The 27,700-nt window shown below is 43.3% G+C and overlaps 1 long non-coding RNA gene across 1 annotated transcript in view; it reads right to left on the bottom strand.

Moving 5' to 3' along the window:
• Window positions 1–13,091: 13,091 nt before the first annotated feature.
• LOC138473633 (uncharacterized) overlaps window positions 13,092–27,700 on the bottom strand; it is a 43,587-nt gene continuing 28,978 nt past the window's right edge. Inside the window, exons 3-4 of the long non-coding RNA XR_011268824.1 lie at window positions 14,168–14,323; window positions 13,092–13,175 (exon numbers count right to left, since the gene is read on the bottom strand). This is a non-coding gene — a long non-coding RNA (uncharacterized lncRNA). The remainder of the gene's footprint in view (window positions 13,176–14,167; window positions 14,324–27,700) is intronic.

Below are 27,700 nucleotides of genomic sequence, written 5' to 3' on the forward strand. Positions count from 1 at the left end.
AGCCACTTCCAGCAATAAAGAGTAGATGCCCTTGGGACTGGGGGACTCTTCCATCTGAGCTCTGGATATCTTGGGGATAGGATTGTCAGCAGTTTCAATCTTCTTCTTAATATTCCAATTTGGTACTTAACTGCATTCTTCTGTAGAGGAAAAGCGATTGTGTGGAGTCCAGCATGTGGATACTAGCCCGTCAAGTGCAGATTCCACTGTCATAGTTGTAACTCTCCACATTCTTGTTCTTCCACTGAAGCAAGCTCACTTCTGATTCCAGATCACATATCTTGACTGGCTTCTACTATCTACACATCAATGCGTTCCACAGTCTCCATCTGTTGCACTTGTCTGTGACTCCCTACTGCTGCTCATGTCATTAATATTTCAGTTGTATATTGCTTTTGTTTAGGTGTGGTGTTTATGCATAGCTGAGACTTCTTTATAGTTTCCAATTCTGCTAGGGTGAGAGAGAACATTTATTGTGTGTTTATGTCCTGGGTGGGTCTTTTGCTGTTCTTGAAAGTCTTGGGATTGCCTGCTTTATCCCAAACTTCTTTCTCTTCCCAACACCACCGGGGGTTAATTTGAATAAATTAGGCCTGTTTTACAACACGTTTTTCAATGGGGTTTTTCCCCATTAACAATATGTTGTCAGGCCCATGGTGTTCATGGTATGCCAAGATAATGCTATGGGAAAGGCTGCATATGTTTAGCTAGCACTGATTCCTCTATTAATATGAAGAATTGAATTAGGTGTGCATGCAACGAAGAACATGGCTAAAATTAGACTTCTCATCTATATCTACCAATACATTTGCAAAAATTCACCACTAGGTTCACATTTGTAAAAATGTATTGGGTCCATTTTGCAGATCCCCAAAACTGTTTGCTACTTGCTAGAATTTCTTTCTAGATTCAGGAGTGGAAATTCAAGTTCAACATTTTTACCTTTTTTTGGAAAATATATTGGCGGAAATATTTCTTTTTTTCAAAATGACCCTTTGGCCCTTAATTACAAAAGCGTTTTCAATGGCAACATCCACTTGAAAACCATTTTGAATTCAGGGTCTATGACAGTTAGGACAGTTATGCTTGTTAAATATAAATACCACAAGGGGCCAGATTATACCAGGGCAAATTTTGCCCTAGCACTAATACAGAATGGTGTTAGCACCCACATGCTTTGAAAGTGCATGTTTTTTGCACCAGGGCAGTGTTTTTCCTAGTGCTTATTCCATGAAAAATGGCACTTGTTACAGAGCAATTGTTTTTAATATGGGCCCAATGTTTTTTTGCATTCGGAAAAAATGACCCTAGTGCTAATACGGTGCAACTTTGCGCTTGCAGCAGTGCATACTTTCTGTAACCTGGCCCCAGCAGTCAATTGTCATCTTTGAACTGCACTTTCTCGTTCCACGCTACAACTGTAAACAGGTGACATTTTGGAGAAAAATAGGGTGTCCCAAAACACTTCTGCATCAACGTGCTGAAGTGTAAAACGTTTTGTAACTGGACAAATGCAATATCGACAATGGCCACCTTCACAAGATCTCTTATTTAAAGTTGAAAAATGTGATATTTACAAAGGTGACATCATATCCGCCCATAACTCCTTAAAGTCTCTTGAACTGCCCCTATGCACTCTACAACAGCCTGCATTTAATGTTACAATCAGTAAAACCAATCTCTTTTCAGGAGTACCCTGAAAACGCCTAACAGTCCTTCTCCCATGCAGCACCCTACCTGCTTTTCCTCATATGACTATTCCCTGGGGTGTGATGTGCACCGCTGCAGCAGTAGCACCCACCACATGGCCCACATGATTGGTCCATGCCTGTGTGCTTATCTAGGTTAGGAGATTCTCAGGGTACCCTCAACATATTATTTAAGTGGGTCCCTCATTTTCTATAACCCGACCACATATTTTAATTTATTTATTTAGTACTTATATCGTGTTTTTAGCCAAAGTGCTTTACACAAATTATAAACATTACATGCAATCGTGGAAGGATGATAACAAATTTAAATTGAAGCCAGGAAGATCACAAATCGCACTATAGATTCCGCAAAAACAGATTGAAGAAAACAAGGTATTTTTAATTGAGCAAGAGAATGACAGGAATGAATATCGAGTGGTAAAGAGTTCCAAAGATTAGGTGCAAGAATTTGAAAAGAGCATAAACTTCAAAGTGCACATGGTGGACGAGGGACAGTCAACAAAAAGAGTGATGCAGAACGAAGTTTGCGCGAGGGGTAAATAAACAATTATGAGAACAGAGATAAGGCAGGGTTAAGGCATGAACACATTGAAAAACAAGACTTGCATACCTCATTTGACTGATACCCAACAAAGACATAGGGCCTGATTTATGGAATTATTTACGTGGAAAAAAGGGTAACTGTGCGCCATTCTGCGTGCAAATCACTGCTTGTCGATTCTCTCGAATCGAATGCCCTGTACTTTTCTTGGTCTTGCGTGGAGTTCATGTAGACTCGGCACATCGCTGCGAGCCATCAAGGGCCTTGTGCGAGACTCCACGCAGAGCATGGGCGTGGCTTGCGCAGGGGCTGGGAAGGGGACGGAACACCAAAAATGGGGAAGAACTTAATGGCAGGCCTACACTTAGGATTTGCAGCACTGAGGAGAGGTTGCATGTTGGATTTTGGGGAGTGTGTACTGAACCGGGTGTTCCGATCTAACTTAGCGGTGCGTGTATGCAGTTTAGCGTGGTACAGGAACTGTCTACAGGGGTACGCATGCAGATTTCCAGAGTAATTACTGAGTTACTATTTTTTATACTCATGTTGTCAGGGTGCCGATACAGTTATGGGGTACCTTGCGCATGGTGTCCAGGATGCAGGCCTGATTGCCGGGGACCCAACGCACTGTTTGAAGGGTGCGTGTATTCACGCCCAGGGCAGTGCGCAAAGGTAGTTGTTCTGGCTGTTTTTGCTTTGCGTGGGAGCGTGTTGGGAGCGTTCCGGCAACGACTTGCGATTACAGTTATTCCATGAATACGCGAGCATGCATTTTTCATTCTGCTTGCAGGCCCGCCCAGTGTCCTTCTCGGTGCGTGGTCCCTGCAGGATTTCTGCACAAATTTACATGAATCGGGCCCATAGTTTCTTAAAATGAATTTGATGAGACACTGAACACTTCTACCGTAGAAAAGCATGGTTGCCTGCAGGCTTCAAAGAAAAGAGCAGCCCTGCAACGCGTACTCAATTTCACACGACTCTCCCACTGGTATAGCTCAATTTTAATGTGAATTGCTGCCCTTTGTTTGGTATCATTTTCCCTGAGTAGCCTGCGACAAAAAAGAAAATAAAACTAATTGCTAAGTGCACATTAAACAGCCTAATCCTTAAACTGAAAATGCGTAATATGTATTTGCCTATTTAAATCCAGTCACAGTGGAGGAGAGGCGACTGCAGCTTTGAAAAGCTAACCTGGACATTAACATTTTTGGATAAGACTTTTTTGTCAGCTCCGGGCCTGCACCTGCATATTTCCAGGCAAGGTGACCTTTCACAAAGAAACATGATTTCTCAAAACATCTCTCTGACCTTTTATATAATTAGCATAATTGGGTAGTAAAAATGTAAATACATTACATGTTCTGAAACATCCTGTCATTTTAGAAAGCATACTGAAAAAAAGAAATCTGCATGTATTTCTTAATAACCTCACAGATTTCTTCTTCTTTTTTTTTTTTTTAGTAATCCTTGAGAGGGGACACTTCTGTTATTTGGGTACAGGTTTTCTTCAGCTTACCTCTTTACCTCTGAAAATGTTATGTGGCTGTGTGTATGACAAGAAGCATGACATTTCAGATACTCCAATTAGAAATTAAATGATACTAGGCTAGGAAATTATTAACGTGACTGGATACTCTTAATATGTCTTTTATAGTCTATGTCCTTAGTTGGATATTACCAATAAGTCAGGCTATCGTCTTTGGAAGACATATGCCCACCTACTTTGGAGCCTGTGAGGAATTCGACCATCCGCACGGTGGGTGTGCGCTCGCCTGGCTTTTTTGAAATTTTATATGAAATTCAATGATGGGAGATCAACCTCCAGAAAATGTGTGGGACTAACCCGCACACATTTTCCAATGCTCACCGCACGACATACACATAGACCTGTGTACTCCGGATGGACCCAACCTACTGGCACCGTACCCCCTGTCATATTTAGTTCTGATATGACATCCAAAAGTACACCATGTCATCTCAAAGCTTCCATGGATCTGCCCTGTCCTTTTGTTGAGCCTGGCAGAATGGCGGCAGTGAGTAACATAATTAGCATATTAATAGAGTATACTTCAAACAGGCCTACATGGGGCCGCTCTGAAGAAGATAATAAAGGAGACAGGAGACCGCAACAACCTTTGATATGCACTGTGTCAACCTGAAGCCATTGACCGCCCTTAGTATCAATGGACAGTGAAATATCATGTCTGTGACTGCGTGGACCGCATTCAGAAGGTAGGATTATGTGATTTGATGGAGACAAAAAGATCTGGTCCCACCGCAGCTTCAAGGGGGACCTGTCACTTTAATCAGGAACCACAGAGAGCTCCATTAACTAGCGAGACCCTTTGAACTACAACAGACGGGAAGATGCGTGGGACTTAGTATAACATGTTTTCACCCCTTCACCTTTTCTGTTGCAAAGCACTCACATTATGACCTCATGCACACAGAAGATTGTTGGTGGAAACCCAAGATTGGTCCATTAAGGTAGGCTTAGCCTCTACCAATTACAGTGGCCCATTTATCTTTAAAAGAGGGCTGATCCCCTCTTCCGGGCAGATCATCTGAAGACCTTGCAAGGAGTACCAAGAAGAACTTAGCATTGGACCCTGGCTGAAGGTGCTGACTGCATTAGATTCTTCCGCCCAGGAACAAAGGACAGGACCTCCAAGAGAGAAGCAAGATCCCTCCCTTAAACATCTCCCACGGAACAAAGGGAGATACTAAATCCAGAGGACCTTCCAGCCATTCCAGAACTGGAACCCAGCCAGCACACAGCATGCCCTGCTAGGCTCTGCAGCAAACTTCCTAGGTGTGAAATGCCAGAGAGTCTCTAAATCAAACCAAGGGCAAGGCAGCTGCCTGCAACACTCTCCTCAGAGTTGGCTCGTCCGCCTTAATGAACGACACAATCACAGTGAAGAAGCTAGGAGAAGTGCATCGACAAGCATCTAACGACTTACGCTTAAAGGACATTTTTGAGCCAGTCGAGCCCCTCGAGCTACAACCGACTGCACCGCAGACTGTTGTTATGCTGCAGTCGATAAAGCTGTCCCAGACGCCTTGGCCAGTCCTACAGAACCGCCAACCAGCACTAAGACAACGATTCCTGACCCTGAGCCTCTGTGGAAAAAGTCACCAATTGTTCACAATCCTCTTCGCAATGGATGGCATCCTTTCTTGGCCAAAGGATGGCGCTTGTGGCTGTCAAGGGATTTCAGACATCTCTAGAGCTGCTGATCTGTGGAATACCACAGGGGGCTTGTCTCTAGCCAACCTTTTTTAACCTCTATGCCCGACCGCTCTTTGACCTTCTGGATGGTGCTGGTGTTACATAAACCAACTACGCAGACAGCACGCAGGTGATCTTTGAGCTGTCAGGTGTCTACGAGAGCGCTATCCAGCTTATCAGTCAGAAATATAACATGATCAAAGGATGTATGGATGTAACTCCTTGTCTTTAAACAGCAGTAACACATCATTCCTGCTGGTGGGTTTAAGTCAACGTAAGCTGGAGAATAAAAAAGGTCAATTCACAGTATTTCATGTGAGCCCATGGGTGAAAACGCCTGCATCTGGATTGTAATCTTAACATGAAAAAACATGTAATACATATTAAAGCCTCTTGCACCTATACGACAAAGCTTCTTAGACAGATCAAATCCTACTTGTCTCATAACAATGTCGCTTTGCAGTCTTCTTGCAGGTACCTCCAAAAACAATCTGAATATTTTACAGGTGGCACAAAATGGTGCGGTTAGAGCTCTCTGTGGACTGGGAAGAATTGCTCATGTCACCCATGCTCGGAGATCTCTCTGCTGGCTACCAGTTCACCACTTGCCACTCTTCAAATTAAAATCAACAACAAAGAAACTAGCCTTCAATCTAACCCTCTATCGATCCTTACACCTACTATAAACCACTCCATCCCTGATTCTCTGACTCCTTTTAGCTTCTCTCCACTCTCCATTCCTGAAGTGGAAAAGATCATTGCCAGCCTTAAACCTTCCAACTGCCATGGTGACCTCTGTCCTGCACCTATTATTAAGGAAGCAGCTCATGACCTAGCACCATTCATCACTACACTCAGTAACTCTTCCTTTAGCTCTGGGATTGTACCGGACAACCTAAAGGATGCCTGGGTCATCCCGCTCCTGAAAAAACCTAACTTGAATCCCAGCATACCCACAAACTACAGGCCAATCACCACTGTCCCATTTTTACTAAAAATCCTTGACCGTGCGGCATACCTACAAATTCACGAATACCTTGAATCAAACAAACTTCTGGGACTCAGGCAATCGGGGTTTCGGCCACGCCACTGTACTGAAACTGCCCTTATCGATTTAAAAACGCAGATCGAAGATCTCAATGACAAAGGCAAACTTGTGCTACTACTTCTCCTGGACCTCCCGGCGGCTTTTGATCTTGTTAATCATAAAATTCTTTGTCACCACCTCAAATCAGCTGCACACTTCTCAGACAAAGCCTCAACCTGGATCAGTTCCTTCCTCGATAACAGATCAATGCGTGTGTTCTCTCCATTAGCAGCCGCCCCACCAGCCCCAGTCTCCTGTGGCATGCCTCAAGGTTCCTGTGTCTCGCCCACGTTATATAACGTGTTCACCAAACCCCTTTTTGATATTCTGGACCATCTGGGTGTCACGTACACCAATTACGCTGACGACACCCAGATACTAATCCCTATCACAGGTGACTACACTACTGACTCCCTCGCCATCAACGCCATCTACCAGGTCATCCAAGCTTGGATGGCTCAACACGGACTTTGTCTAAATGATGAAAAGACAGAGCTCCTCATTCTTGGTTCACCACAAAAACTCACGAAACTTGACCCTGCTTTTAAGTCCTTCACCATTGACGGGAATACTATCCGTACTGCTAAGGACACAAAAACCTTAGGGATTTACATTGACTCAACATTATCCCTGACTAGACAAACCAACTCATCAGCAGCAGCTTATACTTGTAAGCTTATTACGGCCTGTCGCCCGTTCCTTTCCGCAGCTAACTGCGTGACCTTGGCTAGGACCCTCGTACTGTCCAAGGTCGACTACTGCAATGCCCTTTACCTAGGTACTAATTGCTGTAACTTAAATAAGTTACAAATTGTCCAAAACAATGCGATCAGAGCGGCCCTCAACATTCCCAGGCGCCAGCACATATCCGATACTAGACGTAACCTTCACTGGCTCTCTATCCCACACCGCATTTCCTTGAAGTCTTTGGCTCTCACCCATAAATGCCTTCACAACCAAGCTCTCTGTTACTTGGCGAACAGATTTGCCCTCCATAGCTCCACTAGACCTCGCAGATCGGCCCAAGCCAACTGCCTTGTTATCCCACGATTCAATCTCCAAAGATCAGGTGGAACCAGCTTCCCCATCTTGGCAGCCAAACCTTGGAACTCACTCCCTATTGAGCTGAGAGCAGAACCCTCCTTCCTGAAATTCAAACACCTTACCAAAGCCTGGCTGTCCTCCCAAGACATCTAACACTGGCTCACTGGCCTACTTGCACTTTGACAGACTCTTGTATATGCATTCTGCTTATCTTCTTACTGCTATTCTCCTGTTTGTATATTTTGAAATTCTCCTGTAAAAACATTTATACTGCCATGTTATGCTTTCATCATGTTGTATCCAAGTTATGCGCCCGGTTGCCCCTGGGCCTGGTGCGCTATAGAAATAAAATAAATACAAATACAAATACACTGCATCAATTACTACACTGACACATAAATGCTTGGCAGGAAAAGCTCTGTATTACTTAGCAAAGAGGTTGAAGAAGGCCCCTGTTACACACTCTTTACGTTCTACATTCTAGCTATCTTGATCTTCTACATAGTCCTAGATATAAACATAAGCACTGTGGTGCCACAACCATTGATGTTCATGCCCCTGATCTTTGGAATTCTATCCCACTGGAACTGAAAAATAACCCCCCTCTCTTTGGCTTCAATAAAACCATGAAGACTTTTCTCTTTAACTCTGATGATTAGATCTTTCTGATGTGTTTCCCTCCTCCTGATCTTGATCCCTGATTCTGATCCATTTTCATCTTTACTTCATCTCTTTGGCTCCTCTTTTTCCCTCTCATTTGAAAAGACATAGTCCTTGGCCGGGTTGCGCCCCAAAAGAATTACTTAATAATAATAATAATAATAATAATTATTATTATTATTATTGTTATTATTATTATTATAACTGCCACCTGATACCTGTAGCTGTCTCTCATCTTCAACTATGTTGCAGAACTGCAAGTGCCCTGAAACCGACTCTACACTGTCGAGCACCAAGAACTTCTCGAAGGACAAGGTACATTGTGGTCTGTCCCCCTGAACCTTCTCCGAGGCCCTTAGTGACCTTTTGTGACCCATTGCTCCTTTTCTGTTGAAATCAAGTATCCTTGAAATAGTGTGATTAATTACTATACCCACTACCCTCATGTCAGTATCCAGAGTGCATCGTGTTTCCTTCTTAGAAATTGCTTTCCTCAACAGGGTGGGTTGTATTTTGTAATGTGCTAGAACTGTCTGTTGTGATAACAATAAAGTAGACAGTTTTATACAACCTTGACTGGACAGTCCCTTTTATCATTGGGTAATAAGTGTATTCTTGCTATGTGGCAACTAACCAACGATCAACAACATTACAGAGATAAGCCTGCCGTTCCCTCCACGCTACCAAAATTGGACAAGGAGAATTATAATTTGCTTGTATTTCCAATATGTTCGGATCCCTTCTGGTGTACTAGAGGTGTAGGGCTGATTGATGGTTTAGAAATCGATATTCATCCCTGGACCACTTCTGCCCCGGAAGTTGCTTTGTCACAGTGCTTTGTCACAGTGCCAGAGGCTGATTCACAATGAATGTACAAGCAGTAACTCTGACTTACTCATGAATTATAGTGTTATTTCGAGGTGAATTTCTGAAAATATGCTGGATTCAGAGTTTATGACTTATGGAGGTAGTCATTTTAGAAGTATTTTAGAAATTCCACCTCCGAATGTATTTATTTCTTAACCATTCCTGCCGTCAACATGTCGGTGGAAATGGTTAGTGTGCAGTTGTCAAGGCTCAATTCTGAGGCTTCAATGCATAACATAGATAAGATGGTGAGTGTGGGAAAGAGAAGGTAATAGGTTAGGTTGGCGGGGAGAAATGGAAAATGCAAGATACCTTTGCTTATGTGTTGATAAGTGCCAACCGGAAGTACCCCAAGCTCTGTGTGCAGGTCTGTTTCTAATTGTCATGTGCCGAGAGGTTAGGGGCATTTCTATTCAGAAGACAGCCTTGTGTTCCCATGGTGCAACAATACAAGTCTGGGACGACCATGTGCAAGTCGATTCTAGATGTGTGGAAATTGATATTTAGTGCCTGATTCACAGAAGGTTTTCCAACGGGATTGCTCCATTATAAAATGCTTCTATGAATTAGTGTCATGACCCTTGCCCCTGGCCCTCACTGGAAAGTCAGCCTTCCAGTTAGGGCCAGGTCAAAGGCCTTAAAACCTCATCCAAGACTCTCTTGGATTCAGTCCTGGCACCTTTGGTGCCAGGCTCATAACCATCATGAAGACCAACATTAGAATGGGACTATTTACTTGGTTCTATTTAACTTGGGGGGCGGGGGGGTCAGCCAACATGGAGGCACACACATAGCTCAGTTACAAGGAACTGAGCTATGCGGTCTAGTTTTTTGGGTGTGGCTGTTTTTTGGGTGTGGCTGGCCTGGGACTTATTTACCTGGACTACTTTGGGTGTGGCAGGCCTGGGACTACTTTACCTGGACTACTTTACCTGAGACTATTTAAACCACACCCAAACAGCAGAACATGCTTTGCGTTATTTTGGTGTGGGCAGCGTAACGCTCACCGCATCCAGTTAAACCAAGGACCTGCAGAAAGAGAAAGAACACTACGAAACCTACCTGGAACAGTATACTGTCTTCAATCCATCGCTGACTTCAGTTCCACTCACCTGAAGGTACGAACTCCATCATCCGGCACTGCATGCATCCTGGCATCATAACCTGGAAAGAGGAGAAAGAAAGACGGCATTAGCAAGCGTTTACTCACGTTTCCTCCCGAATGAAAAAAGCCACACAATTCTTGCCTGGGTGGTCATCTCCTGGTCAGTATCATTGCTGGAATATTATGGCGCTTGGCGAGGAACATCGCAACCTGCAAGGAGAGAAAAGACACAGGTTAGCAATATAAAAGGCGAAACAGCGCCGCGCATCACGCATTACTCACAGGACAGCATCGCGCACACGCGCTTTCGCCTACCGGCCCATGCTCATCTTCAAACTGCATGACAACACCAAATTACCTTTCCATACCCAAAACCAAAGAAGCAAGACATTATTATTCGAACTAAGTGGAACATAAGAACTGCATATAAAGACTGTAAAGCAGCAAACCTACAGAGTCGCAGCAGGCCTGGATTCCCACAGGGGGGCCTGCACAAGTGAAGTAACTTGGTCGCTGCTCGCCCCCCACATCTATGCACCCCTGCCACGAGGAGCAGGACAGAGAATCCACCTTTTACAATATTAAGGTGAGGAGAAGGCCCAAGGGGGAGGAAGGAGTTGAGGCCAAGGGAAGTGGGAAAACATAAAGAGAATCTGGTATTTAATCCAGCTCTCCTATATTGCAGACCCATCTTTAACCAGAGGCCTTACCAAGGGACCGGGAGAGGGTTCGAGAGTGCAAATCATCCAACCAGGGCTGGGTGGCGTCCCCGTGGATACCAGGTGAGCGTAACAATTAGGCACTTGATGTCATTTGAGAGGGTTAGCCCAACGCCTCAAAGTGAATTTGATTCACCATTGTCACCTTTTAGATCTAAAATAAACAAATATTATTCAATTGATTTGTGAGTGGCTTCGACGGTATGCGAACTGTGTGTTTCAGTGTAGACTTTGAAACTGTTAGTGCAAGGAGGTGAGTGGAGGGAGGTTAGTGGAGGGCCCGGTGGGCAACTCGGAGCACCCATCTTGCATGGCCATGGTGACCTGGCAGTAGGGGTGCCCCTTGGGCTACATGTCAGTGGTGGTTTCCCTTCCCATTGGGCTGAATTCTCTGGCAATGGACAGTGGGCAGTGTATGGTCCTGGATGACAGTGGTGAAACACAGGGATGAGTGCAAGACATACGGATCGTGCAGCAGCAGGCACCAAGTAGACAGTGGGTGAGAAATGCTAGAGTGAAGTTCAGAGTAGATATTCCGGAACAAACATGCATAGTTCTTGTCTCAATAAACAACTTGGCATGCTATGAGGTCAAGGTGATATATCTAGGAGCTATTTGCATGAATAGCATTGCACCTCAGAGAGCCACATCACGTTAGGGCACTAATCGTACTGGGCAAGAGATGACCAAATCAAAGTGAGACACCAGGGTGCAAAACCTCAGGGGGGAGGAGGGTTACAGTGGAGCATATAGTAGCAACTCCCAGCGCGGCAGTGCAGAATCACGGAGGAGCAACTTGGAGCAGTATAATACGAGGTGGAAAGTAAAATCTTGAGCAGGATAATGAGGGAAACAAATACTTAAGCCACATATAGCAAGGCATAACATGGCTTAACAAAGTATGAGGATGGCATGACAAGGAATAACCAAAGCATGCAAAGGGCTTACATGGCAGAGCAGCATGATCACTTCTCCCCATTCCTACCACCGGCCTCGGCAGACAGCTGTTATTTCACGTTCTCACTATGCCGCAGCCTCTCTCTCGCTCTTTCTCTCCCTCTCTCTCTCTCTGTCTTTCTATCTCTCTCTCGAACACACACACACATGTGCAGATATACTGTGTAGTTTATGCAACAACGATCAGGCTCAGAGAACATGCTGCCTGACATATGGAAAGAGCAGGACCCAACTAAACCTTCCTTAGCATTTTGTTTACCAGGGCGAGTGTTGGCTCATTGCTCACTCCAACTACCTCTGGTGGTTCAAGCAGTGGGAATTGCTAGGATATTTTGCCCCTCAGGGAATCACTGTCAGTAGTCAGGCATTCATCAGGTGGCCCGCCCATCAGGCTAGCAGGTGATCAGGCAGAGTCAGGGCTATGGGCAGAGTCCAGAATCCCTGGTGTTTTCTGACAAACGTCTACCTCTGTATCATTAAAAGGCCTCAATCACATCCCCACAGTGCATGTAGTAACAAGCCAGAAAGGAATCCCACAGCTAGCCCCCCGCCCTCACCTGGATTTCAGGCAAATACGTAACTTCACTTTCAGAATTATGCTTCAACACTGCAGGGGTTCTTCAGTGGGAGCTGGATTAGATGTGGAGCTGCCAAGATAAAAAGTGGAGTGCAGACTTCTCATGGTGCCCCACAAAGCTGAACACACCATCCCTTCATCTAAGTAGGGTGCAGAGATTGGATGAACGAGAGTACAGGTATGATGACAGATAAATAATGTCAGTTGTGAGAATTGGTGGCAGGGCTAGAATGGCAATCCCACAACACTGCAATCTCAAATTTGCTGTATCTGCGGTCCCATTTTAGGTACCGATATCTAGCGGATCTCATTGAAAAGATGTGGCTGCATGCTAAAGAATGGACCATGACAAACAGCACTAGAACAGCGGTTCCCATACTTGGACAAGTTTTCTCAAGAAATGTGAAGGCTGCCTTCATCAGGTGCCAGATAAAGTTGGAGATGTGGCAGGTGGGGCTTCAATGGACCCCAAGGAGCAGAGAGCATGTTCCTTTAGCCTAGGGTGTCCCCGCTCTACAAAGAAACATGAATTCTCAAGTAGGGAGCAGTATTTATTTAATTTCAGGGGACTCACCTTCCAGATACATAGAGGGGGTACCTGGCATTATCATCTGCACAAGATGTTAACTGTGCCCGCAAGGGGTGTCCTGGAGTCAGGAAGGAACAGCCTCTCCCTTTAACAGCCATTTGCAATACAAAAAAGTTGAATTAGGTGGTGTCCTGACTATATTATTTTATAACCTTTATAAACATTACAAGCTGTCATAATCTTGTATCAGTGTGTGGTACAGAAGACGCTATTCATTACATAAATATGTAAACCTTTACAGAATTTGGTACTGTAAGGATATATTTGGGGATTTTATTGGCAGTATGCAGTATGCAATATGTAAATGCAGCCATTTCAGAGTAGGTGCAAGGCACAGCTTTTTAGCAATAAATACAAATATCCACATTTTTAAAATGACAGCGCACTGCACTAAATGCTTCCCAAACTAAACCCATTTGTCTGGTTGGGCTAAATGCTTTTATTGCTGAAAAGATGTGCCTTGCGCCTACTCTGAAATGGCTGCATTTACATACTGCATACTGCCAATAAAATCCCCAAATATATCCTTACAGTACCATACATAGAAGTGTTGATAATGTATTAGCAATTTTTTTAAACTAGTTCTAAAAGATATGTAATGACTTATGCGTCGGCCCATGGCTCATTTGAGTACATGGTCATTTCTTTATGGTTCAGATCTAGGAAGATCATAGAAAAATGAATCACATCTCATTGTGCTGGAGTCGAATAGGTACATGCAAAAATATATCTCATGGTGAGATTTTAACCCTTGTTAGACATTTGAACTGCCTTATGTCAGACGAATGCTATTTATCTGGCTTACTCATGCATCTGATATTTGAGGCAAAAATGCAGTTTGCCTGATCCCTTTGGAGGAAGTTGATATTTTGCATAACTCTATCCCCTTATTAATTATGCAGATTTTGTATTTCTCCAAATCACATGTCTAAGATGTCATCAGTACACTTCACTGAAAGTGAACGACTCATTTTTGCACATCTAAATGTAATTTTAGGGAGTGGTGTGCCCTAATGTTGTTATATTGCAGCACCAATCACTATTCATGAGATTCATAATCATATTTTGAAACCTTACCTATGGTGGCTAATGCATTCAATTCATGAGTCTTTAACTGGCATGAAGTGCTGTTACTGCACCATTTAAGAAATGCTTGGCACGTGGCATGTTATATTTTGTGATTTATACCAGGCATTGCTGCCAGTTGCATGGTCTCCAGGTGCTCTTATGGATCTGAAAGAGAAAGGAGAGAGAAAGAGGAAAACATTTATGAAAGCTTTGCTGTTGATGCAGGGAGACCGGATGTACCCAGAGCGAGGAGTAAAGCAGAGTTATTACCAGTAACTTTGTGAGCCAATATAGATTATCTCTCCAAGACTAATCTGCCTCCAACGATTAGTTAGTTAAAGAGATTGGAACAGAAATACAGTAGTAACGTTGGCAGAAAAGAGAGGAACAGTAGCCTCAAAAGAAGGTGCTATGTGCAGGCAGATTTTATAGGAACCCAGTAGTGTTATGCCATGATGAAAATGTCATGCTGGCTAGAATAGAGACGCTTTGTAGGAGCGTGGGAACGTGGAGGATGAAATGTGTTTCCCCGCCCATCTTCCACTCCAAATGTTAAACATGAAGAAAACGGACCGGAGTCCTACAAGAAGCGTAAAGACTGGCATATGCCTTTTACACCTCATGTTTGCTATAGTGATTATGTCAAAGTAACAAGGAAATAGTCACAACAATTTGCAATTCAGGAAACCAAAGCAACTCCAACAGCATAGAGCCTGGGAAGCAATGCACAATTACAGAGCACACGGCTGTGTGCCTTCAAGCAGTTAAAAGCCAGCATACTCCAATATCAGGCCACATGATTAGGCCACACAAAGTCAGTCACATGTATTTGCAGGTCATTGGAGACAGGAACCAGATCTTTACAAGCGCATTTAAGTTGCATGGATTTCGGTGAACACATACCAATGTATGTATTTGTATTGCATGTTATTGCACTTTATTTATAGAAGAGAAATGTCACAGCAGTCCCTTTTCCGGGTGCTTTGCAATGACTGAAATGAACAGTGAGCTGAATGTAGTCCAAGTGGCGGCAAGGGAAGTGTAATCATGGTTTGGTGACATCACAAACTAGCAGCTCATTGAATACATAATGTACAGTTATTTACATGTTTGCACAGGGAAGAGGTAGGTTGGTAATTATAGGTGGGTGGGGGTGGGTTGATTCAATTGTATGGCTCTGGTGCCTCGTCCTCACCGGCTGGAGCAGGTGCTTTTTGAGATATGATAAATGATATGATATTTTATTTGTATCGCGCTCGTACACAAGTGTTTGAGAGCAGGCATGTGAGCATGTCTCGTGCATATGGTCTTGATAATCAGGTAGAGTTTTAGAGGTGGGGAGAGAGAAGGGTGAAGAAGTGGAAGACATTGGATCCACAGGGAATGGGGGTGGCAAAGAAGTGACAAGAACTGACATCCCACTCTCCATACAGCAGGATGAATGTTGGGAGTAAATACAGGCTGACCAAGATAGCGATGCAAGCCGGTAAAGATTGTGTGTAATTGGTGAAGGATTTAGCCACCGTTATGCCCCTTGGAGACAGTTTCCTTGCTATGCTGACTGGCAATTGAAGCAAAATCTCACTTAACATTTGGACACATCGATTCAGTAACGGGCTAGACAAATGTGTCTGAAATTCTGCAGACCTCACATCATCGCAGAAGTGGAATGATATCAGCAAGATAAAGCTCTTCCAAAAAGGAAACATGACGTTTATCCTGAACTGACTTCATTGAAATAACTATGAACATTGCTATATATTCAGACATATATTCAGACTCCAGGACATCAGGACCACACTCTGGCGACTCCTCCACTTCAGATTGCTGACAGGCCTATATCGACCAGATCAAATGCTCAGGTCAGAATTCATGGGCATCGAAGTGTTTAGCCTAGCAGTAGTAATGTTCCCTTTGAAAGAAAATAAACAGACATTTCTTGTATGCCTGCACTCGGATCTTATTAGTGATATTTGGTCGTGTTTTGGATTCCATTCCTTTCTGGCTGAAACAAAAGAGTACTTCATACTCCTAGATCCAAGCTCAAAGTGGCAGTGCATTGGGCCCCCTGAAGGACCCTGTACATGCCGTGCAAAGAAGTTGGTTGTGAAATGGTTCTTTCCAGCCCTTCGGAAAGCAAATACAAAAACACTGACATGATAAATAAACGGAGAACCTCCTATAAACCTCAGGGCAAAGCAATGTTGGCATCATATCTGTTAATTTATAGGAATCTAATGAGGGCAGAAAAAAAATATAAGCATGTATTAGCGAAGCTGACAACGTTCCGAAAGAACTACTTAAAATGCTTAATTACCACGGCTTACCAAAGGCTCTTGTCACACGAATATCTCCTCTGCCATATTGTGCGAACAAGTGGCAGTGTTCTTTACTAATACATTCAGAACATTCTATGATAAAATAAGTTCCAAAAAACATACAACATCATTTGCATACAACCTCAACTTAATTGTCGCTTATTTTCTGATATTAATTTTAAACTATCCTCCTTCTCGGAAATTAATTTTATCCAGTGTATGTCCCTAATCAAAACCAGCAAATGTATTGGCCACCCCCATTAGCATGCCAATCAAAACTATGTGAACAATCAAAACTATTTACAATAGCTGCTGACACGCCTCAACATCTTGTCAGCACGTCCATTTCCCAGGACATAGCTATATCATGCCTCGAGTCGGCACTTAAGGGCTGATTCATGGAACGTTTTCCTATGGGATTGCGCCATTATAAAGCACTTCCATGAATAAGGCCCTTAGTCTGTTACTTTTAAAGAAACACAGTGCTGAAGGAGAGGACCACAGCAATTACCACCCAGTTTTCCATTTTCTATATTCAGTTATGGTAATTGAGTGGGTAGTGGTCTCCCATCTACAGAACCTTGTGGGCCGGCTTGACTCCTTCCAAGAACATGTCTGCCCAGCTAGAGGCATGGACCCAATGCAGCTTTCAATACTAGATAATCTACAGATGTAACTGGAAACAGGAAATAGCTGTGCCCATATCCTCCTGCATTTGCCAGATTCTCATGACAAAGCAGAGCGTGCTATTATCCTTCAGAGGTTTCAGAGCCAAGGGATAGTTGATACTTCTCACTGATTGATTGCTACCTTTCTTACGGATTACAATTTAGCTGCTAATCTGCCATCCATTAACCATTTTTGATCGAATCAGAGTGGAACATTATATTTTATGTAAACACATCCTTTTCTCTGGCCAATACTACTCCCCATTTAAGTTTTTTTCAGTTGAATATCTTTAGTGGCAATCGATTGTGCCAGCAAAACAAACCTGTTACACACCCAACACATACATCTTTTCAACACAAGTCTATAAAGCATGTATCACCACTTAATTGCTGTTGCTCGAGAGTCCGCCTTCATTTGATAAATAATATTTCCACAACGCCTTACCTAAACAAGGTGCTGACGTTTTACCCATCTGTTCGGTGATTAATTGTCCTCAACATCGGTCGTGAACATTCAGATTTAATAGATTAAGAAGGCACGCCTGAGACAGAACTACGTATCCCATGATTGTATTGTATTTGTCATTTCCCCATTTGTATGGCCTCAATGCGCTTTCTGGTTGGAACGCCCTCGGGCCCGAAGTCCATGTGTGGTGGAGATTTTAGGAGTCAATTTTTAAGATGCGTGTGTGCATATTGCCAGGTTAGGATTTAGGTGGGCTGGCTAGACTCCAGTAAGCAGCCTGGAGGTCAGCCATGTAGATGTGTTCTGTCGGTGGTTTAAGATAGAGTGCTAGTGCCGGAGACTCAATGTGTACAAGGCTAGACCAAGGTTTTTCATAGGTTGTTGCTGTATACCAATGACAGAGGTATTACGGTACATCAGAGGTTTCAGTGTGGATGGCTGTGCAAGCTGCTAGATGTGAATTGCATAGCCATAGCTGCATTCAATAGTGCATGGATGGGTGGCCGTGCCTGCGGCCTGTGTCCACAAACGTGGTGCAAGGTATGCATACCCTAAACTCAGATGGAGTTCATCTTCAATGTCATTTTCCTAGGTCCAACGTGGTTGGCTGGTCTCGCCAGTTGTGGTCTCCCTAGATTGAGAGCCTGAGCAGTGGTGCAAGGAATACATACCTTCAGCTCGGGTGGAGTTAATCTTCCTTGTCATTTTCCTAGGTTCAACATGATTGACTGGTCTCACCAGTTGTGGTCTCCCTAGATTGAGGGCCTGAGCAGTGGAAGATGTACAATCGCCAGTGGTGAAGTGGGGTGCCAAAAGTTTCATGGTGTGCCACAGCGAATAATGCCCGCATCTGTGGAGGTTTGGGTGGATAGGTGTGTTGACGGGTTTGGCCCAGTGTTTCTGTGCATTTATCAACAGTATAGAGTGTGAGAGATCTCAGGAGGGGAAGGAAGAGTCAGGTTTTGAGGGCCTTTCTGAATGCCAAGTCATTATCAATGTTGTGGATTTGCAGGGGCATCCCACTGTATGAATAGGTAGCACATCGAACGTCAATATTAAAATCCAGGTGCATTCGCTTGAAGGTGCCAGTGCTTGAAACTCACACAAAGTGCAAGCACAAACAAATCATTACTGAACATAATTCATCATGAGTTCATCCAAAAGATTTGTAAATAGACAAGAATAAAGCTGCTAATAACTCACAATGTTTGATATAAAAATGGCTATAAGCAAATGCAACGGCTTATATATAGGGATAGAAATTTGCCTAAATGCAAATGAGCAGGAGAAAAGGTTTCAGAAATGTTTATTTCAAGACCATAGTAGCTATATAGACTAAAATCTAATGGTAATACGACATTGGATTCAACAAGCTCCAGCCCTCCTCAGAATGCTACCGGGGTTTCCTCTAATGCAACCCCTAATACTCACATATCCAAGGTAAGCACCTGCATTGCAAAACGAGATCAAACTTGCAATTATCAACAGAATAACCTATCATTGGAGGGCTTGCTTTAATGAGAGAAAACGCTACATATATCGGCCTTGCTCTTTCATTCATTTAGGAAACTGAAAAAAGAAGAATAAGGTGCCAAAGGTAATCAAATAAATAAATGCTACCCTTCACTAGAGTTAAGACCACACAAAGACAATTATGTAAAAAAAGAAAATACATTTCCACTCACTGTAAGAACCCTAAATGGAAAAGGTTCCGCGTTGGAGGCAGGGGGAGAGTAAAATGCAATGGTTTAATCCACCTGTTACTGATACAAGGGACAATGCTGGGACAGAGGTTGACATGCATCTTTGTGATTTTTCAAGACAGTATATTTATAATCATTTCACATTTCTGTGTGTTTATAATCTCACAGAGGGCTTAGTAGCACCCCACATCAGCAGGGGGCTGCCACTACATGAAACAGAGAGTAAAGGAACAAGGGAACAGAGAGTAAAGGAATAAGGGAGCAGGGTTAGCAAGGAAAGGAAGGGGAAAAGTGGAGGTTGCTAAGCACTGTTAACAAATGTTGGGGAGTGGAAGATGGTGGGTGGTGCTGTGCACAGGGAGGGTGAACAATGTCCCCAAATTCCAGACCCTTGGGAGGCCATTGCCTTTTCCCTAGGTCACCCAAAGAGAGGACCTGCAAACAATCCTTCTCTTTACACGCCTCCTGCCTCTGGAACTCGATCCCAGTATCGGCTCAGAATGCCCCCACAATTCTCCAATTTTGCAAATCTCAATGTGTTTTTTTAACATCACCTGACCATGTACTAATCACAATGGATGCACAGAACGCACCTCACAATACTGCGCTACTGTTAAAAGATGCAAGCCCAAACGCTGGCTGACAATACCTTGCACATCGCTCCGCTACTCTCGGGCAAGGTCCCTTTTTTAAACAATGAAATAAAAAAAGCCACTTCAGGATGTCAATAGCCATGTGCTACATTAACTATCTACCAAGAAGTAACTTCTGCAGTGGAGTAGCACGTTTTTTTTAATCAATTAATCAATCAATAAAATCTTCCTTGTGGAATAATTCCTTAAATGTGCACTTATTCACAACACATCTATACATCGTAAAATACATAAAACATAACATTCAACTAATCTTAAAAGCAGCAGCACTAATGTGGAAAATGTACTTAAGAACATTTAAAATTGCACTGTATCCTTAGCTAAGACCATTGAGCTCACTCAATACTATTTACAATTCCTGCAGTATTTGCAATGATTAACTTTGGAAATAAAATAAGCACGTCCAATACACAGTTTCAAAAAAGGTTCTGTCGGGAATGTGCAATTTCCAGTGTCACCAGGGCTGTACTGGCCTATAGGGAACTCTGGAAATTCCTGGTAGACCCCTGCACCCTGGGCCTCTTTTGTGTGATTACTTCCACATTTTCTCATCGGAAAAGGGTTGGGCTTGCTGAAAATGTGTAATATGGGTTCACTTTGAACCTTATTTGCAGGGCCTCTTTGTGTCCCCAGACCACCCCTGTGTGTCACTAATAACAGAATAACAATGCATTGGTTTTATGAAGTGCATTTCAAACAATTCATAAAGCACCTTCGACAACTCATGTATAAACCTCTAAATTAACATACACATGATACACATGTCACTGTGCTTTCAATTATATCCAGCAATACTGCCCGAGCCTAAGATAATTCTTTAGAATAATCGTTTCTCAGCCAAAATAATAAGTACTCAGGAGGAGGTGTAAAAGCTGTTTTAGGAATACGTTGTCAACCGATTCTAGAGTACACCACCTATCTAATAAGGATAGCAAGGAGAGAAATTCCCCTAATCCTAAACTACACACAAACAATATTTTTACATCTAAAAGGTTATGCGGGTTACCTTCTTCGCAACTGAAACAGAGAACTGGTATCTTCTAAAAAGATACCATCAAGAAAGGTACTAATTGCAACTTTTATTTTGCCTCTGAAATTGTATCATGAATTGAACAAATAAAAACACCAATCAGATGTGCCACAGTCGTAGCATCCCTGCTGGTCTGCCAGTACTCAGCAATGTATCTCTATACTGTAAAACGGATATCATTTCTTATGGTGGGTCGACCAGTTTCGCTCTGCCAGCTTGGTTATGGCACCTTCTTCAGGACCTAGAAATGGAAATCGACTCTCCATTCTCTCCGAAATCTCTTAGAGTGTTGCAGGGAATTATTTGCTGGCATCTGATGCTCCTCTATGGACCTCCTCTAAGAGCATATGTGGTTATGAGGTACTAATGGACACTACATGTCCCCAGTAGTAGGGATGAACTAGAGTTCCATAGTATAATAAAGGACATACGAAAGTTGACTCATGAATACGGTAGGCAACGCTAGCTTTTCTGTATTGTTGTGGAAAACTGTCTGACAGCTCTGCAGGTGCATACGTGAACAAATAGATATTTTTGAGTGATGATAAAGAATAAATACCCATTTATGATGAGTAGTAAGTCCCCTGCTCCCCTTGTGTTTTGTCCAATTATAGGTCCAGGGAGGAGCATCGGGTGGCAGTAAATCATTCCCTGTGCCACTCTAAGAGAATTCAGAGATGACAGGGGGTCGATCTCCATTGCTAGGTCATGAAGAAGGTGGCATAAGCAAGTTGGCCCACCGAAACTGGTCGATCAACCATAGTAATTGATAGTTTTTTTAAAGTATAGGGATGCGTTGCTGAGAACTGGTAGACCAGCAGGGGCGCTACAACTGTGGCACGTCTGACTGGGGTTTTTATTAGTTCAATTTGTGATACAATTTCGAGAAATAGGCAGAAATGAAATGCAATTAGTACCTTTGTCAATGGTATCTTTTTAGAAGATACCAGTTCTCTGTTTTAGTTGTTCAGAACGTAACCAGCATAACTTCTCATGTATAAAAATTATGTTTTTCTGTAGTTTAGGAATAGGGACATTTCTCTTTTTGCAATCCCTATTTGCTAGGTGGTTCACCAGTGTAACCTAGGGATTGCTGGCCCAAAGGACAGGAGAGTTCTTCTCGAGCGATTGGTAGAGGTTCTTTTCATAAATTGTTCTACTCCTGTATCTCCTTGAGGCCTTGCCAAATGGTGTGTACATGCAGAACTGTAAGGATCACCATTATCAGCATCAGATCTGCCTTCTGCTGTCTCACCACCATTTCTCTCTGTACAGATATTTCCTATCTTCATCTCCAAACTCCTTTCTCAACTTGTTTCCTGAATTCTGTGTCCAACTGTGAAGATTCTCCCAGCCTCTCTATCTTTCTTTCATTTGTTTCTCCACTAACCTCCTGCTCATGTCTACTTTACCTATTCTCTACATACTCTGACAAATCATGTGATGTTGTCACTTCTTCCCAAGTGGGAGCCCCTTCCCATGAGGCCAGGGAAGTGAGGCTGCTACTCAATAGTCCATCTCTGGGTGGTACTCACTGGAAGGATCTCATGGGAAGAGACTCCCCTTATGGGGATCACGGAGGATGTCTCAGGAGAACAAAGTACAGCACCACTCACCCTCCACCCAGCTCCTTCACACACCCTTGTCCCATGCTGCACAACTTCATGTTACACTCTCCCATGTATGTTTGTGAGGTTGATGAGGCAGCAGTCACTGAGATGAGGAAGAGTGGGATTGAGTTGACTATGACTTCATTAAGAGGTAATGAGATGAGAAGGAGGAGTGGAGCCATAACAAATCACCATTGGAACCTCAATGAGCTGTCTAGATGATATCACCCATTGCAAATAAGGACAGAGGAAGGACTTAACTTGTCCTCAGCCCCTCCCAGGAGGAACCACATGCTAGGAGGGCATCCAGCGTGGAAAGAAGGATAGGTTGCTGTTCGGGGCACGAGATGGGGAAACAAGGCATCCCAATGCTCCCTCATGGTCAGTCATGGTTTTTCAAAGAAACAAGCTGGGGGTAGATCTCTGTCTTCAGCTGGGGCCTCCCTCTGGACTAGCCTCCCTGCCACTCTAACACTTGAGGAGAACCATCTCCAGTTCCGGAAGCCCCTCAAGACCTTCCTCTTTGCTTCTGCCTTCTCTCCCCCCTCCCCTGCTGATCTGCTCTGTCTTGGCACTGTGCACCTGGCCACCCACTGCCACCTGCTCACCCTGCCACCCTTCTGCACTGCCTCCTGGCCACCCCTTGCACTGGGGACTGTATCTGTATCCATACAGCCCCCCCCCATTGTTCTTCTTTTTCTGCACTCATCAGTGTTACCCAGCTCTGCTGCCGTAAACACAGCACTTGCCACTTGCTGGCTGCACTACCATTGTTTATTGCCTCCATTATCTAATTATGTATTTATTATTTATCTGTTTTTCTCCTCTGCTGAAATATCATATCATATCATATCATATCATATCATATCATAAACCTGACCACTGTGCACAGGCTCACTGGATAGATGGGAAAACAGGAGTCCAGATGCCAGAAGCAGCCAGATGGTGCAGCCTGCGCAGAATGAAATGCTGCAAAGCTGATTCAGGTGCAGCAGAAGAGTGAGAGAAGCTGATGAGGACTTTGGAAGTGGCTGAGACCAGCAAAGGAAAAATAACAGAAGCCCAGAAGGTACATGAGCTGTTGGGGCCAGAAATTGAGACAAGAGAAACCTCAAAACAAGGGTCTGGGACCCATATATAACACACAGGAATACTGTAAACAATTGCAACTGGCAGGAGAGCAAACCAGATCTATCGGGAGTAAAATACAGAGAAGAGCGTAGTGTCTGGGGTGACTAAGGGACCGAGAGAGAGTGAGAGAGAGAGAGAGAGAGAGAGAAAAAGAGATACGGAGAGAGAGAACACATTAAGTAGTAGAAAGTAATCAGAAGAAGATTGAAAGGAGATACACAAGGAGGAGGTTAAAGTATTGTAAGGGTGTGGAAGGAGGGGAATGACACACAGGTGGCATGGTTGTTGACATAAACCTTTATTAATAAAAATAAAGAGAAAACCTTACTTTTGCTAACTCTAAGAGGGGTCTCCCTACCTCAACTAAAATACTAAGATTGCGGTCAGGATGTCAGTGTAAATAGATAGGCCAAAGTCCTGTGTGAGAAACCTACTTCTGCCCCTCACACTTATAACTAAACTGAAGATCTAGTGGATCATCTTGGTCCAGAAGAATGGCTCCCTTCTCCTGGTCAGTGGATCACAGTTCCATTTGTTAGGTGGGATCTTTACCTGAAAGGATGACTCCCTTCTCCAGGTCGCAATTCCTTTCCAAGACACAAAGCAAAGTTACAAGTTGTAACGCCAGAAAGCAGTAAAGTTCTCAATTCAATCTCAAAAGGTAAAGTTACAGTTCAAACATCAACATTCCTTATTGCCATAGTTGCTGCTACACTATTGGGTTCCTGGAGAATGCCTCCCTTCTCCAGGTGAATGGCTCTCGGTGTTTTTCCCCACACAAAGCCAGGGGGAATGACTCCCTCTCTCTGGACTCTCTCTCCACTTGGTTCTGTGATTTTGCTATGCCAGGGGAATGACTCCCTTCCCCTGGCCTTCCTTGGCTTGGTTCTCACACTCTCATGGCTTTTAATTTTAACAGTTCACAACACCATGGGGAATGAATCCCTTCCCCAGGACTTTCTTGCATTTACTTTCACAGTTCAGAAGACCAGGGGGAATGTCTCCCTTCCCCTGGCCTCTCTTGGCTTTTCTTTTTTCTTTTTACAGTTTACAATGTCAGGAGGAATGTCTCCCTTCCCCTTGCCTTTCTAAGGTTTTACTTTCACAGTTCACAACACTGGGGGGCAGGGAGTGCGGGGGAAATGACTCCCATCCTCTGGCCTTTCTGTGTATACTCTGGTTGATGTGAGCCCCAGACCCATATCACTGATCCTTTAGTGATTAGTTTTGTCAGACCTGGTTCACTACCCTACCAGGTACTGCCATAGAGGAGAAGGTTGTGGGTTCCAGCTATATCTAAAGTAGCACTGCCCTCTAATACAAAGACAATTTCCTGAAGAAAAGGGTTTGCATTTGGGCTAATTTGCATAGCCACAATGCCTTGCTGATGTGGCTCAGACCTGGAAGTGAACTTCCAGCAATGGCTACTAGGTGACATTGTGGAATGTGTAACTTGGCTCAAATGGACTTTTCTTCTTTCACATTTCAGGAGAAAAGTTATCTTTTCCCCAATCCCTTTTAAACCCACCGTAACTATCTTGGTATATTATATGCACATGTACATTATCACATATATCTGTAACAGGAATATATATATACTCCAAATACTTAAGTTATTATGGGAGAATCTTTTGCTATGTATATATACCATCAAAGTTATGGTGGTTTCATGAAAGCTTGAAAGAACTTCAACCGCAAATGTGAAAGCAGAATAAATCTGAAGTTAAGATTTTTCAGCAAAGTTTACAAGCCATAGCACTACACAGTGGCCATCACTGAAAGTTTGCCTCCCGTTCGTAACTACATGTGAAAGGCATTTTAGGTATGCAAATCAGTTCAAATGTAAACTTTTCGAGCAGAACATTGTCATTGCCTTGGAGAACTATTCTATACATAGCTTTTTCAACCAAAGGCAGACAGCTCGGAAGGATACAGACCACCATACACATTTCACCCTTATTAGCAATCATCAGTGCAATATCGTCTGACATTCTGTTCGTTGGAGCATCCGTGCATGTGAACAAAACACATGCAAAGTTATGATGGGTTTATAAAAGCTTGGGAACAACCCTTCCACCTGAAATTGTGAAAGTAGAATAAGGTGTTTCAGCTAAATCACACATGCCACAACATCACCGCATTGCCATCACTGGAAGTTCACCTTCAGTCCAAAGCAACAGAGCAATGCATTGGGGGAATTCAAATGAGCGGAAATGCATGCTTTTAGCTCAGAATACTTTTCTTTGTCTTATAGGTTAGTGTTATTTCAAACATAGTTTTTTTAACCCAAGGCAGGCAGTTTTCACGGATGCCAAAAACTGCATAGGCTTTTTAGCCTTATCAGCGATCATCGGCTCAGTATAATGGGGGTCATTACGACCCAGGCGGTAAGTACGCCAACTTTACCACCATGGTGTAAACTATGTTTACACCATGGTGGATGGTTGATTTACCGCCCCATTTCAAGGTGAGTGGGGCGGTAAATCCCCATTTCCCATTTTACCCTTCCACATTCCCATTTTTGCCCCATAGGGCATAATGGTTTGGGGAAGGCGCTAATTACGCCACCGTAAATTACGGTGGCGTAATTAGTACCAAGGCGGTTTAGCGCCATGGATTTTAACGGCTGCTAGAAGCAGCCGTTAAAATCGGAATCAGGCGTTAAGGGTTAACGACGGCGTTAACCCTTAACGCCTGAGTTGTAATGAGGCCCAATGTGTCTTCCTTGTGGTTGCAGCACTGGGGAATTTACTGACTGGCTAGAACAGACGTCATATGTAAAGTTATATAAAAGTATTACTCACTGTGCTAAACCAATAGGTCATATGCCTCTATAGCTGAAAGAATTCCTCAATCTGTACTGGAGTGGGCAATTTTCAAGATTGAGGCTAAATGTATTGCCAACAGGAGAAATCCAGCGGGCCCGAGAAGTGGAAGAAGTTATGGTATCAAAGGAACCGGGCAATGCTTATTATGTAATAAGCTGAATACAGTGCACACCTGTGACCATATATTGATAGAATGTGAAGTATTAAATGCACAGCAGCAGCGTCTTTTGAAAATATTTGTTTCGAACTTCGACCTTGTGACTAAGGATGCATTGCTTTGGAGGCTGACTAGTGGTGAGGAAAAACTCTTGACAATTGCAACCCTAAAATTATTAGCCCAGGTCAGGATTAATACAAATGTGTAATCAGCTCTACTAATTAAGATGCTTATGTAGCTGGAAATATAGATTTTGCACACTTCTTCACTGTGTTTATTTGCAGGGGGTAGTGTTGCGTAACAGCGATGAAATGTAAAAGTGTTGAAATGTCTCCAAGTGTGCAAACAGTTGTGTTATGATAAGGTGTAGAAGGATGAGTTGACATATGTTTTAGAGAATTGAATCATTTTAAGAATAACAGTTTAGATTTTAGATGATCTACAGGAATTGTGTGATATCTATATATATTTATTGAGTTTCAATTATATTAAGTGGAAATGTTTATTTTTATTTGTGATTATTTTAACTGTTGTGTAAGGTTGACTGTTGTCAACCAGAATCACAATAAATATAATAATACAATGGAAAGTTATGAGTGTGTTTCTAAGCTATAGATCCGGGGGTTCCCACTATTGCAGGTCTGTGGGTCACTAGACATGTTTTATGGCTATGGTCAGTGGCTAAATGGCCCAGCACATTGCCTTTGATAAGGGGGCAAGCTCCACTTTGCCACCCAATGAGGAAAACTAAGGGGAACTGGTATAAGGTAGAGTTAGAGTAGGGTGGACTGCAACAGGGAAAATGGATAAGAAAGAGGAAAAGAGATTGTGACAAAAATGAGTGTGAGGGCCTATGACAGGTATCCACGCAATGGACTGGTATGGAGATACATGTGATGGACTGTGATGAGGATGCATGCAAGGGACTGTAACAAGAAACTGCATGAGGGGCTGTGTAGGGGATGGCTGGCAGGTTCT

The sequence above is a fragment of the Ambystoma mexicanum genome, chromosome 8 (genome assembly GCF_040938575.1).
Source record: "Ambystoma mexicanum isolate Mex_15411 chromosome 8, UKY_AmexF1_1, whole genome shotgun sequence".
NCBI lineage: Eukaryota > Metazoa > Chordata > Amphibia > Caudata > Ambystomatidae > Ambystoma > Ambystoma mexicanum.